Genomic DNA, 16788 nt, shown 5'->3' with positions numbered 1-16788 from the left:
CTGCTAGCTCCTCCCCCTTCCTTCTTTAAGATGCTGAGAGAGTTCAGTATATAAATTGTAAGCTTGCGAGCAGGGCCCTCACTCCTCCTGTAACGGATAAAACGTCTTACATTTTATTGTTATTATTGTCTGTACAGGTCATTACTTAATTGGAAAGTGCTGCAGAATATGTTGGTGCTATGATAGAATAATCATTTTTATTTATATGTGCAGAGATGTTTCAGTTTTCACATTCACCACATGAGGGCAGCAGAGTACTATGCACAGAATAAGGTCAGACATAACAGTACCTGCATATTACATGTGCTGACTAATGAAAGATACTGCCACTTGCACTGGTATGGCTGACATCAGACTGTACGTGCGCCCGATAATGTCTGTGAGGGCGTATCTGTGCCCTGTTCCTCAGTCTCCTCTCGCTCTCCCTCTGAGCGCTGGTAAATAGGTGATGGTATCAGGGGGGACAATGTCTACCTAGAACTGCACCCTTGGTCTGGGCCAACTACGCCATCTTGTGGTAACGGACAGTACCAATTAGTGAAGCGCTGCTAAGGGGCCATGTGTTTCTGAGTCGGGTCTCACAGTCTGGGGCCCATTCGTAACAGGACAATGGCAGACAAGGTCCTCTGGTCTCCCACCTCAGCTCAAGTGAGGCCGCAACTCTGAGCATCGCGTAGGCCATGCTAATGGAGCTCAGCCAAACTCATCTGAAAATGGCCCATAAGCTTCTTGTAACCAAGAGGAGTCACACTGATGGCCCTCCATGCCGGGATGAGCCCTCTGTGCAACTCGGAGACCCTTGGACACATACGCACCCAATGGCTGCCAGACATGCCCCCCTACACAACACTTATTTTGTAAAGCATTCTGACTTTGCAGCGTTTTCCCACAACACTATATCAGCGCAGGTCCCAGGTGTTGGCAGCTCCATTCTCACATAGGTGGCACTGGCAGAAGGAGATCCTGGACCAATGCAAATATGACAACTTTTCCATACTATTATGCTCTAGTTAAAAAAAAAAGGTAAGTTTCATCCATTTTTACTTTTAAACATAATAAAGCAACTTTTTCTTCTCAAGTTGGAGAAATAATGTTTCCTATAATGTCTCCAATTCCATTCCCAGCAGTTCTGCGCTCTCCAGCGCTTCTTTGCGCCTCCCCAGACGTAGTAAGCCGCGCGCCTGACTTTCCTGGACGTCGCTCCTCATTGCGGTGTTTGCCAGCGGTATAAGTGCAGAGCAGTCGCTGGACACATTAAACGCCTTCTGAAAGGGAAGAAAGAGAACGGCCATTATCCTTCCTAAAAGAAAGGGATGTTGGCAGAATTCTTTTCAGATGTTTTAGCAAAGTCTTTTGGATTTATGGGCAAAGTCTTTCCTACAAAACTGTAGAACTGATTTCTTGCAATTCTGCGAGTCTGATCATTCTATAAGGAAATCAACTAAGTGACAAATATATTGTTTTATTATTGTTCTGTGAGTACAAATCATTCCATAACCTTGGGTTCACCCTGGTATTACACACAAAGCTAATGGTTGGCTTGCTGTAAGGGGTTGTGGGGTCAGTGTGTAACTGCAGACTTATAAATCCTCCAGCGCAGAGACTGTGCACTGTGCGGAGTCGCTGGTTTCTGACCCGGGGACGGCGGGGATATATGCATTATACATACTCCCGGGCAGAACCCGACTAGTGGGCGCAGCTCCGCTCCAGAGGGGACTTGTACACACCAGTCTTCTGATTTGGAAGTGACAGTCAGTTTTTTGCTATTTGTATATTGTCTCTCTGACCGAGCGCTCCACCCTCCAGCCTGTGGTGGATTTAATTGCAGCAGGATCCTAGCTACCCATAAATGCAGGCTTTAGCCTAGCAGAGGATTCACATTACATCAGTTCCCAGCAAACCGGAAAGTGCCTTGTCGTTGGCTGCTGGGTTTGCGTGAATTGGCCAAATTATGAGCTAAACATCTCCATTTTTTCTTATTATCTAAAGCAGTAATGACATTCAGATTCCATGTATTTCATGTTTCCATGCTTTAGCACTACAGAGTGCTACTTTGTCTTTATATCATGTGGCTTCTGCCACATAAACAGCACGGCCATGCCAGCCACACATCTCCTGGATGCTCACTATGGTTATAGTGATATACTGTACTGCTGCTCCCAGGGCTGCCATTGCTGGCCCTACACTGGAGTCTCTGGGCAATGGGGGGCCAGTGAAGGGATTGACAGAGAGGAGAGGCGGGGGACACGCGGATTAGTCGGGCAGCAGAGTTTAGGATAGATTGGAGGTGTGCGAGTGGTAGAAGGGAGACCACAGAGCAAGAGGTTGCAGTAGTCAAGGCAGGAGATGATGAGGGCGTGCACTAGTGTTTTTGCAGATTCGTGGTTGAGGAATGTGCGGATCCGGGAGATATTTTTTGAGTTGGAGTCGGAAGGAAGTGGAAAGGGCTTGGATATGTGGCTTAAAGGAGAGGTTAGAGTCCAGGGTTACCCTGAGGCAGCGGGCTTGCGGGACTAGGGAGATTGGGCAGCCATTGACTTTGATGGATAGGTCAGTTGGGGGGGGTTGAGTGAGACGGTGGAAAAATTATGAATTCAGTTTTGTCTATGTTAAGTTTTAGAAACCTGTCAGAGAAGAAGGATAAAATAGCAGACAGACATTGTGGGATTTTGGTTAGTAGGGAGGAGAAATCGGATCCAGAGAGGTAGATCTGTGTGTCATCAGCATAGAGGTGATACTGAAAGCCATGGGACCCTATGAGCTGTCCAAGGCCGAAGGTGTAGATGGAGAAGAGCAGGGGTCCTAGGACTGAACCTTGGGGGACACTGACAGATAGGGGGCGAGATGAGGAGGTGGTGTGTGAGTGGCAGACACTGAATGTCCGGTCAGTTAGGTATGAAGAGATCCAAGATAGGGCCAAGTCCGTGATGCCAAGAGATGAGAGTCTGTAGTAAGAGGGAATGGTCGACTGTGTCAAAGGCAGATGACAGGTCCAGGAGGAGGAGGACAGAGTAGTGTTGCCTGGATTTGGCAGTTAGTAGGTTGTTGGTGACTTAAGTCAGGGAAGTTTCAGTGGAGTGGTGCGGTCGGAAGCCAGATTGGAGGCGGTCAAAGAGGAGAAGTGGGAGGACAGTTCAGAATGGACGTGTTGTTCCAGTAGTTTTGAGCCATAGGGGAGAAGTGATATGCGGCAATAGCTAGACAGAGAGGATGGGTCAAGGGATGGCTTTTTGAGGATGGGTGTGATCGAGGCATGTTTGAAGCATGAGGGGAAGACACCAGTTGTTAGTGACAGGTTGAAAAGGTGGGTTAGGGTTGGGATGAGAATAGTGTTAAGGCTAGGGATGAGTTGGGACGGGACTGGGTCAAGTTTGCAGGTGGTGAGGTGTGATTTGGAGAGTAAAGAGGAGAGTTGATTGTCTGTAATGGTGGAGAAGCTGGTTTTGGAGGAGGATGGTTGAGTAGGTGTGAGGAGGGGCTGTGGGGACTTTAGTCAAAAGATTTGTCTGATAGTGTCAACCTTCTGCTTGAAGAATGTGGCAAAGTCTTCGGCTGAGATGAGAGGAGATGAAGGAGGCGCTGGGGGACGGAGGAGAGAACTGAAAGTTTTGAATAGCTGTTTACGGTTGTGAGACAGGGATGATATGAGAGATGAGAAGTATGATTGTTTTGCTGCAGTAAGTGTGGACTTGAAGGTAGTGAGGGACTGTTAGAATGCAATGAAGTGCTCGCTGGAGTGGGACCTTTTCCATTTTCACTCAGCAACCCTGGAGGCCCTTCGCAGTTCTTTAGTCATGTTGGTGTGCCAGGGTTGCCGGTTGAATGGGCGAGCTGTGATAAGTGTCAGGGGGCGACCAATTTGAGAGCTGCAGCTATTGAGGTGTTATATAAAGTGGCAGCAGCATTGCATTGTGTAATGAACTTATGCCTGTGAGAGGGAGAAGGGATTCAGAGATTGAGTGTAGGTCAAGGTGTTTGAGATTTCTGTGAGGGTGTGCAAGTTTGTGGAGTGTGGCTTGTGTACCTGGAGAGGAGAGGTAAGAGAATGTAAGTTGTGGTCAGAAAGAGGGAGAGGTGAGCTTGAGAGGTTAGATAGGGAACAGAGGAGGGTGAAGATGAGGTCCAGTGTGTGGCCATCTTTGTGAGTGAGGGCTGAAGACCATTGAGCAAGGCTGAAGGAGGAAGTGAGGAATAGAAGCTTCGAGACAGATGAGTGGGAAGTGTCAATGGGGATGTTGAAGTCACCCATGATGATAGTGGGGATGTCATCGGAAAGGAAATTAAGCAGCCAGGTCGTTGAAGTGGTCAAAGAAGGTGGTGGCTAGTCCTGAGGAGCAGTAAACGACGGCCAGTTGGAGGGGGGCGTAGATGAGCACACAGTGTACTTCAAAGGAGGGAAGAGTAATGGAGGGTGGCAGTGGGATATGGGTGAAGGAGCAGTTGCCTGACAGGACAAAACCTACTCCTCCACCATGCTTGAAATTGGAGCGGGGTGTGTGAGAAAGATGGAATCCACCGTAAGAAAGTGCAGCTGGGGACGCCGTGTCAGAGGTGGTGAGCCAGGTATCGGTGATGCCGATGAAGGAGAGTTTGTTAGTAATGAAAAGATCATGGATGTAGGAAAGTTTGTTGCACACGGAGCGAGCATTGCATAGAGCTCCTGTTAGTGGGACTGGGGAGGCGGGGGCTGGGCGGATGGGAATAAGTTTAGAATGGTTGCGAGAGTTTGTGACAGATCGTGGATAGGAGGTGGAAGTGACTATATGATAGAAACACCCAACAGTGACAGCATTCTAAAAACTGCACCCCTCAAGGTGCTCAAAACAGCATTCAAGAAGTTTATTAACCCTTCAGGTGCTTCACAGGAATTTTTGGAATGTGGAAGAAAAAAATGAACATTTAACATTTTTCACAAAAATTATCTTTTAGCCCCAAATTTTTTATTTTCACAAGGGTAAGAGGAGAAAATGGACCCCAAAACTTGTTGTGCAATTTCTCCTGAGTACGCCGATACCTGATATGTGGGGAAAAACCACTGTTTGCGTGCACGGCAGGGTTCAAAAGGGAAGGAGCACCGTGTGACTTTTTGAACGCAAAATTGGCAGGAATCGAGAGCGGACGCCATGTCGCATTTGGAGAGCCCCTGATGCACCTAAACAGTGGACATCCCCCACAAGTGACCCCATTTTGGAAACTAGACCCCCCCCCAAGGATTTTATCAAGGGGTTGTTGTAGATCGGCTCACTTGGTTGCATATAGCGGTACACAGGAACATTGTCTCTTTAAATCTTCTGCTGGGTTTATTAAGAATGCTGCATAAACCACAGCACAGATAGCAAAAACAAACACGGCCTTCCTGGCCTAACAGGAAAAACAAAACATAACGTATGGCACAGTCCTTGTTGCTACGAGTAACCGCCCGCTTCAGGAACAAACAACTCAAGGTTTGTCTTTCCTTCACATGACAAAACAGCTCAGAGCTTTCACCTCCAAACCCACCCTACACACAAATGCTCTAAAAGGCTGGGATTTTATCCTCTGACCTCCTTCCTTTCTACAGGTGTTTAACCACCTTAGAACTAAAGATGGCTGAGTAACCCCTTCGTGTGCTGGAACCTTTTTCCTATATTTAATTACTGGAGCTCCCAGTCTCAGTGTTACACATCTTCCCTCCAGTACTTTGCCAGTGACTTTGTCACAGGGTATAGTGAACATTTTGAACCCAGAGGTACGACACAGAACACAGAGTTTGATAACATTATGTCATCATATTGAATATGTTGTCATTAGTCTTAAGCGCAAGTGCTCGCTACTTGAGTTTGCATCAGGTACTCAGGTATGAAACAAGTATCGCGGGGGCTCGAGTGACATGCTCGAGTCCCCGCCTCGCATGTTTCACGGTTTCTAGACACTCGAAAAAACAACAACAAAAAAAAAACATGCAGGGATTGCCGATGCATAGCAGGCAATCCCCATGTGTTTTTTTCTTTTGGCTGTATAACAGCCGTGAAACATATGGGGCAGAGACTCGAGCATGTCACTTGAGCACCTGCGATACTCAGTGCATACCCGGCACCCGATGCATACTCAAGTAGCGAGCACTTGCTCTCAAGACTAGTCACCATATCGTCATCATTTTTTTTTTTTTTTCTTTACTTTTGAAAACATCCCAACCTCAACACAACCCTAACCCTAAAACAACCCTAAGGCCAGGGCCCCATTATCAGTATTTGGTCAGTATTGTTTCTCAGGAGTGGGAGACAAAACCAGGAGAGGAACAATCAGAGAAAAGGTAGAATAGAAACAAGTCACCAACTCTGCATTTATCACCCACTCCTGGTTTTGGTTCCCACTCCTGAGAAAAATACTGACCAAATGCTGACCAGATACTGATAATGAGGCCGTGGTCTAACCGTAACTCTAATGCTAGAGCTTATTTTTTACGCTGTTCCTCGTGCGGTATAAGTGATTAGACGACTTTATTCTTCGGGTTGGTGCGATTACAACGATACCAGATTCATATTCATAAAAGACGCTTTTTTTGTAAAGACTAGTTTTTGCATCCCATATTTTGATAGCTATAATTTTTCCATATTTCGGCCGAGAGAGTCATGTCAGGGCTTGTTTTTTGCGGGACAAGTTGACGGTTTTATTGGTATCATTTTCGGGCACGTGACATTTTTTGATCGCTTTCTACTCCTATTTTTGGGAGGCAGAACAAACAAAAATCAACAATTCAGGAATTGGTTTTTTACGCTGTTCCACGTGTGGTAAAATTGATAAGGTCGCTTTATTCTTCGGGTCAGTACATTTACTGCTATACTACATCTATATAGTTTTTTTAGGTTTTGGCGCTTTTACACAATAAAAATGCATCTGAATTGATGATATTTCGCCAACGAGGAATTGGTCGTCACATTCCAGGTTCTGTTCATCATACTTATCTGAATAAATACCAGTGACAGGCTGCTGGATATTCATACAAGAGCTTTTTTGATATAGAGGTTTTTAAAATTAGTGGCTCCTCTCAATCCTTATATATTTATTATTGTTTTAAATAAATTATATACACATTTTTTATTGTTCATATATGCACTGTAGCACTTTCATTAGCGTATGGAAAGTATGATCAATTGTTATTCACTTTGTGTCGTTTACTTTTAGTTCACAATCATATAAAGTACAGACCAAAAGTTTGGACACACCTCATTTAAAGATTTTTCTGTATTTTCTTGACTATGAAAATTGTACATTCACACTGAAGGCATCAAAACTATGAATTAACACATGTGGAATTATATACTTAACAAAAAAGTGTGAAACAACTGAAAATATGTCTTATATTCTAGGTTCTTCAAAGTAGCCACCTTTTGCTTTGATGACTGCTTTGCACACTCTTGGCATTCTCTTGATGAGCTTCATCTTTTGGTCTGTACTGTATATCTATAGTAAATCTAGCAGTAATACCATTCAGGAGATATAGATATACATGTATACACTCGTTTTGTGAATAACTTTTTGTGCAGCACCACAGCAGCAGGTATACAGGTATAGGGAGCTCACATCTAATGATAGTGTTACAGTGATATTATAGCTGGGCCTTAACAGGAATCTGTCAGCAGGTTTTTGCTATGTAATCTGACAGCAGCATGATGTAGGGACAGAGACCCTGATTCCAGCGATGTGCCACTTACTGGGTGCAGCAATTGTGATAGAATCACACTTTTCTCTGTAGCAGAGCTCAGATGTTGAGCCCTGTATAACCCTGAACACACCATTGATTGGCAGCTTTCTGTGTACACTGTATATTGACAGAAAGCCGCTAACCAGTGATGGCGGTGTGGTTGGACTAGGAGACACGAGACACCTAGTCTTGTAGTGACAACGTCCTGCTGATAAAATACTGATTGTATTAAAACAGCAAAACACACCCAGTAATTGACACATCACTGGAATCAGACTCTCTACCCTTAACCTGCTGAAAGATTAAGAATAACTGGTTCCCGAGAAGCATCGAAAATCTACTTCACAGTCAGGATCCAGCACCCGCTCAATAGTGCACATTTTCATCAGGCAGGTGTCGTCAGGGCACCTACGAGATCTGCAGCAGTCGTACAGCTGTATTACACAGTCCCGCTGCTGGCGGAGCTATTCCTGATCCTGGCAGGTTAACCCCTTATACCCCACCGTCAGTAGCAACCACAGCATCTAGATGGTTTGGACAGAAGGAGAGGGAGATACGATTACAGGGCAGATGAGTTTCTATAGAAGTTGGGGTCCTAACAGTGACCCCCATGACTGACATCTTACTGCTCCTATTAGACCTTGACTGAAGAAAGGTCTATTAGGACATTGGTCAAAGTAATGTCACCTGCTCTGCAGCTATTAGAAATACCTAGGTCTGATTACTTTCCCATTTGCAGAATGTGATTTTGCGCTGCACCTACAGCAGCACTGTTTTCCCATCATCATCAGTGACAGGACCTCCAGCCTTTCCTGAGATTGATCAGTGGAGGAAGAAGCTTTCAGTTCCTTGTTCCACCATTCAGTTCACCCGTATGTCTCTGCTAGCAGCTGATTGGACTGGTTAGTGCCACCAGCTGTGACATGCCACTGCCGCCTTGCACTGTGTGCAGGCACAGGAGGCTGAAGGAGGAGGGTCTGGCAGAAACTGGGTGTGGTGTTAGTTGTGACTTCATGACTAGTCTCCGAACAGAACACAAAAAGACTAGTCAGGATGTGACCAGGTCCTCCAAAATCAGGAGTGAGGCTGGTCACATGCTGAAGTATAGTATGTAGGCAACCGTGCAGAATGCTGACAGTGAGTATATTACAAGGGGGCAGCATTCTGCAACTTAGACACACACATTGAAAAGTATAAAAGCTCGGACAACCCCTTTAAAGAGGTATTCCTATTTTGGTAACACACACCATACACTTTTTGCACATAATGGTCCTAAGCCCAGAAGTAGCAGAATTCTCTACACTTGTCTCCATTAGTAGCAATGATATCACTCGATGCCTCGTAGTCCTCCAGCTGAGAAATTGTCATTTCTCATTACACAAAACTTCATTTATGGACATCTATGGTGATTTCTTTGCCTGTGTGGATTGGATGGGCTGTTACCGACATCTGGTGAGAATTTCATGGCAATAGCACCTTTAGAAATATATTTACTGATGACAGCTTCTCTCAGAAGAAAAGGATTGGGCATGCTGCTATCCAATATGCCTGATCTTTCCTTCCCAGACATGAAGAAACACCATACATGTTGGGTGGTGAATATGAGCAGGCTTGGTCCACATCCACCCAGTGAGTGTGAGCATTGTTACCGGGAGTTCACACTAATAAATCCCTTGTGCATTTGCAATGTGATCTACGAGCAGAGATTCATGGCTGACCCTATGATTCCCGCTGCAGGTTTAGGCTCTGTGCACACAGCGCCTTTATCAGGCCGGTACGCTCCACAACCCGTCTGAAGAACAACCACCCACTAAATAGATAGAATGACCATATACCCTGCAATGTAATCCGCCTCGCTGTGCACATGGTCAGTCCTTTAACCGTTTCACGTTTATGAAGAGGCCACACGGTTAGAAGTGACCGCTCCGTTCTCCAGGCGGTTTCTGCTCGGAGTTCTCCCTGTCTCGGTTTCTGCAGCTTCTTCCTGTAGTAAAGTTGAGCGGGTCGCCGGCATCTACAAGACGTGGTGCGCACAGACCCTTATACTTATATCCAGAACACTGAGGACCACGGGAGCATTTTTCTTGCACACGTGAAGATCACGGAGGTGTGAATGAGACCCCACTCGTATCCAAGGTGCGGAGCTCCGAACAGTCATCGTTTCTGGGGCGTCACCGGCAGATCTCTTCTAGGAGATCACAGTGGATCCGGAGATCTCCAGCATTTCTCCATCTTTATGTCTCACTATATTGTGGCTGATATCAGCGACTCCACCCTTATAAATGTACAGAGGCCACAGGTGCAACACACCAGACCCCCTGACCACAACACCCCGGACACCCTGACCACCAGGGCACAACACCCCGGACCCCCTGACCACCAGGCGGTCCCTATGGGGGCTAATGGACTATGTTACTGGCGGAGAAAAGGATTTCTATAGAATCAGTAGGAAACACCCTGAAGGTTTCTCTTTGCGGCTTTTCTCCAGGATTTTCCTCACCCGTCATTTATCGCTTCTCATTATTGCCAGAATCCCAGTGGGTGAGGACGATCCCAGACAGCGCCCTCAATAGTGAAGTGCACCGAGGAACGCTGCAGACAATCAGTAGCTATAGATCGGCTGCAGACATCACATTCTATATGTAGGTATGGGCTGAGTGTGGGATGGAAATACTGAACAGCCCCTGCTGATCCCCCCCTAGTCCTCCATGCTGCTGGTCGGGTCCCACCAGGCTCCTTTCCCAGTACTGTTGGCATGTGACTGCTGCAGCCAATTCAGTGGCCATACCTGCTACCACCACTACTTGAATGGGAAAGGCACGAGCCAACAATGGAAGAAGAGAAGAAAGTAGCGGGGACCCGGTCAGCAGGACGGAGGAATGGAGGGGGGGGGGATATCAGCAGCACGGAGGAATGGAGGGGGTATATCAGCAGCAGCACAGAGGAATGGAGGGGGGGTATCAGCAGCACGGAGGAATGGAGGGGGGGATATCAGCAGCACGGAGGAATGGAGGGGGGATATCAGCAGCAGCACGGAGGAATGGAGGGGGGGATATCAGCAGCAGCACGGAGGAATGGAGGGGGGAATATCAGCAGCAGCACGGTGGAATGAATGGAGGGGGGATATCAGCAGCAGCACGGAGGAATGGAGGGGGAGATATCAGCAGCAGCACGAAGGAATAGAGGGGGAGATATCAGCAGCAGCACGAAGGAATAGAGGGGGGATAGCAGCAGCACGGAGGAATGGAAGGGGGGATAGCAGCAGCACGGAGGAATGGAGGGGGGGTATCAGCAGCACGGAGGAATGGAGGGGGGATAGCAGCAGCAAGGAGGAATGGAGGGGGGGATAGCAGCAGCACGGAGGAATGGAGGGGGGATAGCAGCAGCACGGAGGAATGGAGGGGGGATAGCAGCAGCACGGAGGAATGGAGGGGGGATAGCAGCAGCACGGAGGAATGGAGGGGGGATAGAAGCAGCACGGAGGAATGGAGGGGGGGATATCAGCAGCACGGAGGAATGGAAGGGGGATCAGCAGGAGAGAAGGCGCTGGGGAATATCTCATAGCACACTGGGACCTCACCAACACTAACATTAACGGCAGAAAATACCGTTGATAAAATATTCAGTTATCAGAAAATAATATAATAACATTGATACCCATCACTGGAGTGGACGTCCTCATGTGCCACGGCCACCGGGCCAGGAGGAACAGCAGGAGGGTCCTTCACCTCCTCGTGTCTATTACTCAGGGGCTACTCACATCTTATAGGGTCACATTGTAACCCGGAATATTAGGATCACAATGGCACAGAGCGACGCTGCAGCTAATCCCTGGTATATAACGATCACAATGGCACAGAGCGACGCTGCAGCTAATCCCTGGTATATAACGATCACAATGGCATAGAGCGACGCTGCAGCTAATCCCTGGTATATAACGATCACAATGGCACATAGCGACACTGCAGCTAATCCCTGGTATATAACGATCACAATGGCACAGAGCAACGCTGCAGCTAATCCCTGGTATATAACGATCGCAATGGCACAGAGCGACACTGCAGCTAATCCCTGGTATATAACTATCACAATGGCACAGAGCGACACTGCAGCTAATCCCTGGTATATAACGATCACAATGGCACAGAGCGACGCTGCAGATAATCCCTGGTATATAACATCACAATGGCACAGAGCGACACTGCAGCTAATCCCTGGTATATAACGATCACAATGGCACAGAGCGATGCTGCAGCTAATCCCTGGTATATAACGATCACAATGGCACATAGCGATGCTGCAGCTAATCCCTGGTATATAATGATCACAATGGAACATAGCGACGCTGCAGCTAATCACTAGGACTTGGTTACAATCCGCTTCTTACAGCCAATCCCAGCTGTAGAATACTGGCAGATCAGCAGGTGATCGAGTCTCCCCGGGCACAGTGAGCGGCACAAGTCTCCCGGGCACTGGCAGCGTTATCAGGGCAGGTGCCAGTCTCACCCCATCACCCCAGACACCACACACTATGGGCATCTCCTCCTGCCAGCTTCCCTGGCACTGCTGTGCCCCCATCTGACCAGTATGTGCCCACATCACACAGGACCCATCACCTGCTGCCAGTCCCGGATGCCATCGCCTCTGCCAGCAGCAATCAGCAGCCGGAGGCTTCTCAGCCCGGGACATGGGCTGCGGGCACGGGGCTGCTACTTACCTGAGCCCGCAGCAGCGGCCGGTGATGGATGGAGGCAGCGGTCAGGCTCTCCCCGGCTCCCTGACAGGAGGGGCGGCTCACTGACAGGATCTCTCCACGGAGTGTGGAGGAGACAAGGCGGCTGTGATCTCTTCTGCCCACAATCCCCAGCGTTATATCAGACTGCAAGAGCAGAGGAGAGCAACATTCCAGCCTGGAAAAGTCTGCCGCCACCTAGTGGCCAGCGACTGCACCCAGCAATTGTAATGGAAGCAACAGCAGAGATGACCCTCCACCTAGTGGCCAGCGACTTCACCTGCACGCTAGTATTGGCTGCAACAGCAGAGGTGCCCCGCCATCTAGCGGCCATGTGCGGTAATGTCGGCGCTGGACTTGCAGCGGAACATGGAGGGAAGGAGTGATGTGCTCTGCTGCTTGTCTGCTGGACCTTGTAGTTCTAATGGATGGGGAGGACATTGTCCCCAGGGTGTCCTGCACATTAGTAGATGGCTGCACCAGGTCCTGGGTCACATAGTCCTATTGCTTCCTCTTTGCTTTCCAACTTTCTTATTTTTTTTATTTGCAGTGTTTGCTGTAGTTTTTATCCTTACTATTTTGGGGTCCATACTGTGAAGATCTGAGATGGTGCATTTCAATAATTACTTAGGCAGGTTAATAATAATAATGATTTTTATTTATATAGCGCCAACATATTCCGCAGCACTTTACAATTAAGCGGGGACATGTACATACAATAAGTTCAATACACGGTAAGACAGTTTAAACTGTTACATGAGGAGTGAGGTCCCTGCTCCTAAGCTTACCATCTACAAGCAACACTATTTTATTCCTTACATCCATGGTAATACAGCAATTCCAGGTAAATGTCCAAAATACAATTGTCTCAGTCCACAAGATCCCCTCCCCGGGGAGGTAATTCCACTGCCTTTGTGCCAAGCGATACTCACTATCCCCCAACTTTTGGTTGGCCCACATATTTCGTATCTCCAGCAAGTATAGTCTGTAGTCACAGTCCACGATCCTCCATGTGACACATAAAACGATAGAAGCAAAGGTGCCCAGTAGCAACAGTCCTTTAAGAAAATGTATCAAATCCAGACAATGGATCACGGATCCCACAACTGTAGCACATTTATTCAGCTCAGGTGGTAGCTGATCTCTACGCCATAAGCCATCGATTCATCCATGGTCCAGATCCTCAGACTAGATACTATCCCTTCAACGACATTCCACCAACTCTAACCATGTGGCTTCTTTTCTCCTTCACTGGGATCAGCCCTCTGAATGGACAGAACTGCTCTCACCCTCCCCCCCAAAGCTAGTGGAGGTATTTTTCTCAGGTCAAACACATCACCTGGGTCTACATGTGAGACTCCCTGTGGTGACGGCTCCGCTGGATATACTTTCAACAGTCACACAATGGGCCTATTATAATGCCTCAATAATACTGCCATACAGTGGTCAAATTAATTCCACCAAACAATCCCTAAATACCCACCATATGAAACTCTAAAGAATAGTAACACATAATTACTAAAAACGACGATACAATAACTAAATAATGGCGCCATACAGTCCATAAGAAAATAATTCCATAAAGTGGTCAAATAATTCTGTCATAAAATAATACCGTACGGTGTTCAAAATGTTACATAGACTATAAAAATAGAAGCAATTACATTAGTATGAACAGAATTGTACAGTCCATAAAATGATGACACAAAGTTTCAGAATAATAGTATCCCTAGTGCCAAAAACTACTACCATATGCTGGCCAAATAATATAGCCACACAGTTCTATGGAAAATAGTGCAATACAATGCACAAAATAATTCTACCCCGCAGTCCATAAATACACGTCAGAAAGTCCCCAAATAATAGTGCTGTACAATACTGAAATACACCGGCCGAATAACTGTGCCATAGTCCTGACATCACACCGTAAAGTTTATTGTATTAAAGTTTTAAATATTAGTACAATACAAATCATTACCTAAAAATACTGTTATACCCTGGCCGAATAATTGATAAATTAATGTCCCAAATACTGCACAAACAGCATAAAACCTCCCATATCAGTGTCAGCTCCCATACTCCGGAGGGCCCAATTCCCAACAAAATAAGCAAAATGTTGTGGACCAGGGTCCTCTCTCTGTGGAAAAGCCGCAGCGTATTATAGCAGCAGGAAAGCGGATGGAAGTTTACAAAATGTAATCTGCACGCTGAAAATAAATGTCTCTGCTGATTTCATGCAGAAATTGTTTGCAATGTAGAATTAAAATCTGCATCATGTCAATGTATGTGACACATTTATGTGACGTCCCTTTAGCGTTTCCAAGCGTCTTCTGCCCATTAAACCCTAAAAGACGAACATCGCTCAAATGACGTGGATAGCATCCGAGTGCTGTGCATTCTCCTTACAAACTTTCACTCGAAGGGGCGAGTTTTATCTGCAAATCCGATGGAAAATGGATATATCCATGTTTTATCTTTGTGGACATTGTGAACATGACCATAAATTACAGCCCCAATTCCCAAAAAGTTGGGGCCGTGTGTAAAAATGGAAAGAAAACAAGAATGCAATGATTGGGAAATCTCTTATAGCCACATTTTATTCACAACAGAACATAGATCACAGATCAGAGGGTGAACATCAGACATTTTCCATTTCATTTGAAAAACTTACCTAATGTAGAAATTGACGGCAGCAACACAACTCAAAATAAGGTCATGGTCATGTCTACCACTGTGTGGCATCTCCTCCTCTTTGTACAGCAGTCAGTAAACCTCCGGGTAGTGAGGAGACCAATAGTTGGAGTTCTGGGAGAGGAACGTATGTACCTTCATCCATCCTGGTTAGGTGTATATGCCACTCCATCCATCCCGGTCAGTATATGCCCCCCTCCATCCATCCATCCTGGTGGGTATATCCCCCCCTCCATACTGGTGGGTATATGCCCCCCCTCCATCCATCCTGGTGGGTATATGCCCCCCTTCCATACTGGTGGGTATATGCCCCCCCTCCATCCATCCTGGTGGGTATATGCCCTTCCTCCATCCTGGTGGGTATATGCACCCTCCATCCTGGTGGGTATATGCCTCCTCCTCCATCCTGGTGGGTTTATGCCTCCTCCTCCATCCTGGTGGGTTTATGCCTCCTCCTCCATCCTGGTGGGTTTATGCCTCCTCCTCCATCCTGGTGGGTTTATGCCCCCATATATTCAATGCAAAGGAAAAAAAAAAAAAACAATAAACGCTTCTACTCACCTTCCACGTTCCCACGCAGCGCTGTGTCTGTGTTGCCTGAAGATGTCGGCAGTGATAACAGCAGAGAAGCTGAGATCACCGCACGGCGCCGCCACAGATACTTACTCGGGGCCTCCACTCCCAGGCATTTCCTCCCCGGCAGCTCCTGTCATGGCACGCTCTGACTGAGCAGTGCGTGCGACGACAGGGGGAATGTACAGCTTACACTGCAGGCTCCACAAAGATGGCTGCAATCTCCTCCCATGGCTGCGACCTGGACAGCCAAGGGGGCGTGCCCAGGTCACAGTTAGAGGCAGGAGGAGCTGCCTCTAATGTTAGAGATAGGGTCGGTGACAGACTACTGTCTCTTATGGCCAGGGCTGCCGTAAATGAGGTGTGTAAGAGCGCTTCTTACACCCCCCCCCCAAATAAAAATGGCAGCCCCTAGTGGCCAATGAAAAAATAAATAAATAAAAAACTAATAAAGTGGTACATTTAATTTTGCATTAAAAATAATTGATTACATAATTATTAATACAAAACATAAAATGGTGGCCCCTTCCCTGTAAGAATAGCACACGGCTCTTTTCACGTCTGGTTATTTCTCTAACAGGTAGAATATGCTCCGTTATAGACCGGGGACAGGTTTACAGCTCTATTTTTTGTGGACGATTGATCTGTAAATCAGAACTGAGACCGGTCCGATTTCCATCTGATTTGTAGATAAAGATCATCTATTGAAGTCAATGAGTCTGTCAGAAAAATGGCCAGAACGAACCATGTTGCCTGTACTGCTTGTTTTCCAGTGTCTATAGGCCGGGCAAGCGAGGCGAGGAAACCATTAGCTTTTTACTTTACATATAAAAAAATATGCCCCACTGAGGAGAGAAACTGACACACTGACCAAAATCAGATGAAAATGAGAAAAAAAACACTGATTAAAACCTGACATGTGAACGGGGCCTTAGGCCTTAATCAGATGACAGTGACTTATCGTATATGCAAAAAATGTCTGAAAGTGGTCAGTTTTTATCTTCAGCGTTTCATCAGCTTTTCTTGTATGCAAAATAAATCCATAAATTGAGAAGCTTCTCCTCTGGTAACAGTGTTATCACAGACAGCACATGGATGGCAATGCCAG

General features: G+C 46.7%; 1 long non-coding RNA gene across 1 annotated transcript in view; it reads right to left on the bottom strand.

Annotated features, from left to right (window-relative positions):
* Positions 1-994: 994 nt before the first annotated feature.
* The window catches only part of LOC141219420 (uncharacterized), a 57413-nt gene continuing 41619 nt past the window's right edge, over positions 995-16788 (bottom strand). Inside the window, exon 3 of the long non-coding RNA XR_012287896.1 lies at positions 995-1265. This is a non-coding gene — a long non-coding RNA (uncharacterized lncRNA). The remainder of the gene's footprint in view (positions 1266-16788) is intronic.

This window comes from Phyllobates terribilis, unplaced genomic scaffold (assembly GCF_046119375.1).
Source record: "Phyllobates terribilis strain yellow unplaced genomic scaffold, ASM4611937v1 Scaffold_271__1_contigs__length_2588678, whole genome shotgun sequence".
In the NCBI taxonomy this organism is placed as follows: domain Eukaryota; kingdom Metazoa; phylum Chordata; class Amphibia; order Anura; family Dendrobatidae; genus Phyllobates; species Phyllobates terribilis.
This window is presented reverse-complemented; position numbering and strand designations above follow the sequence as displayed.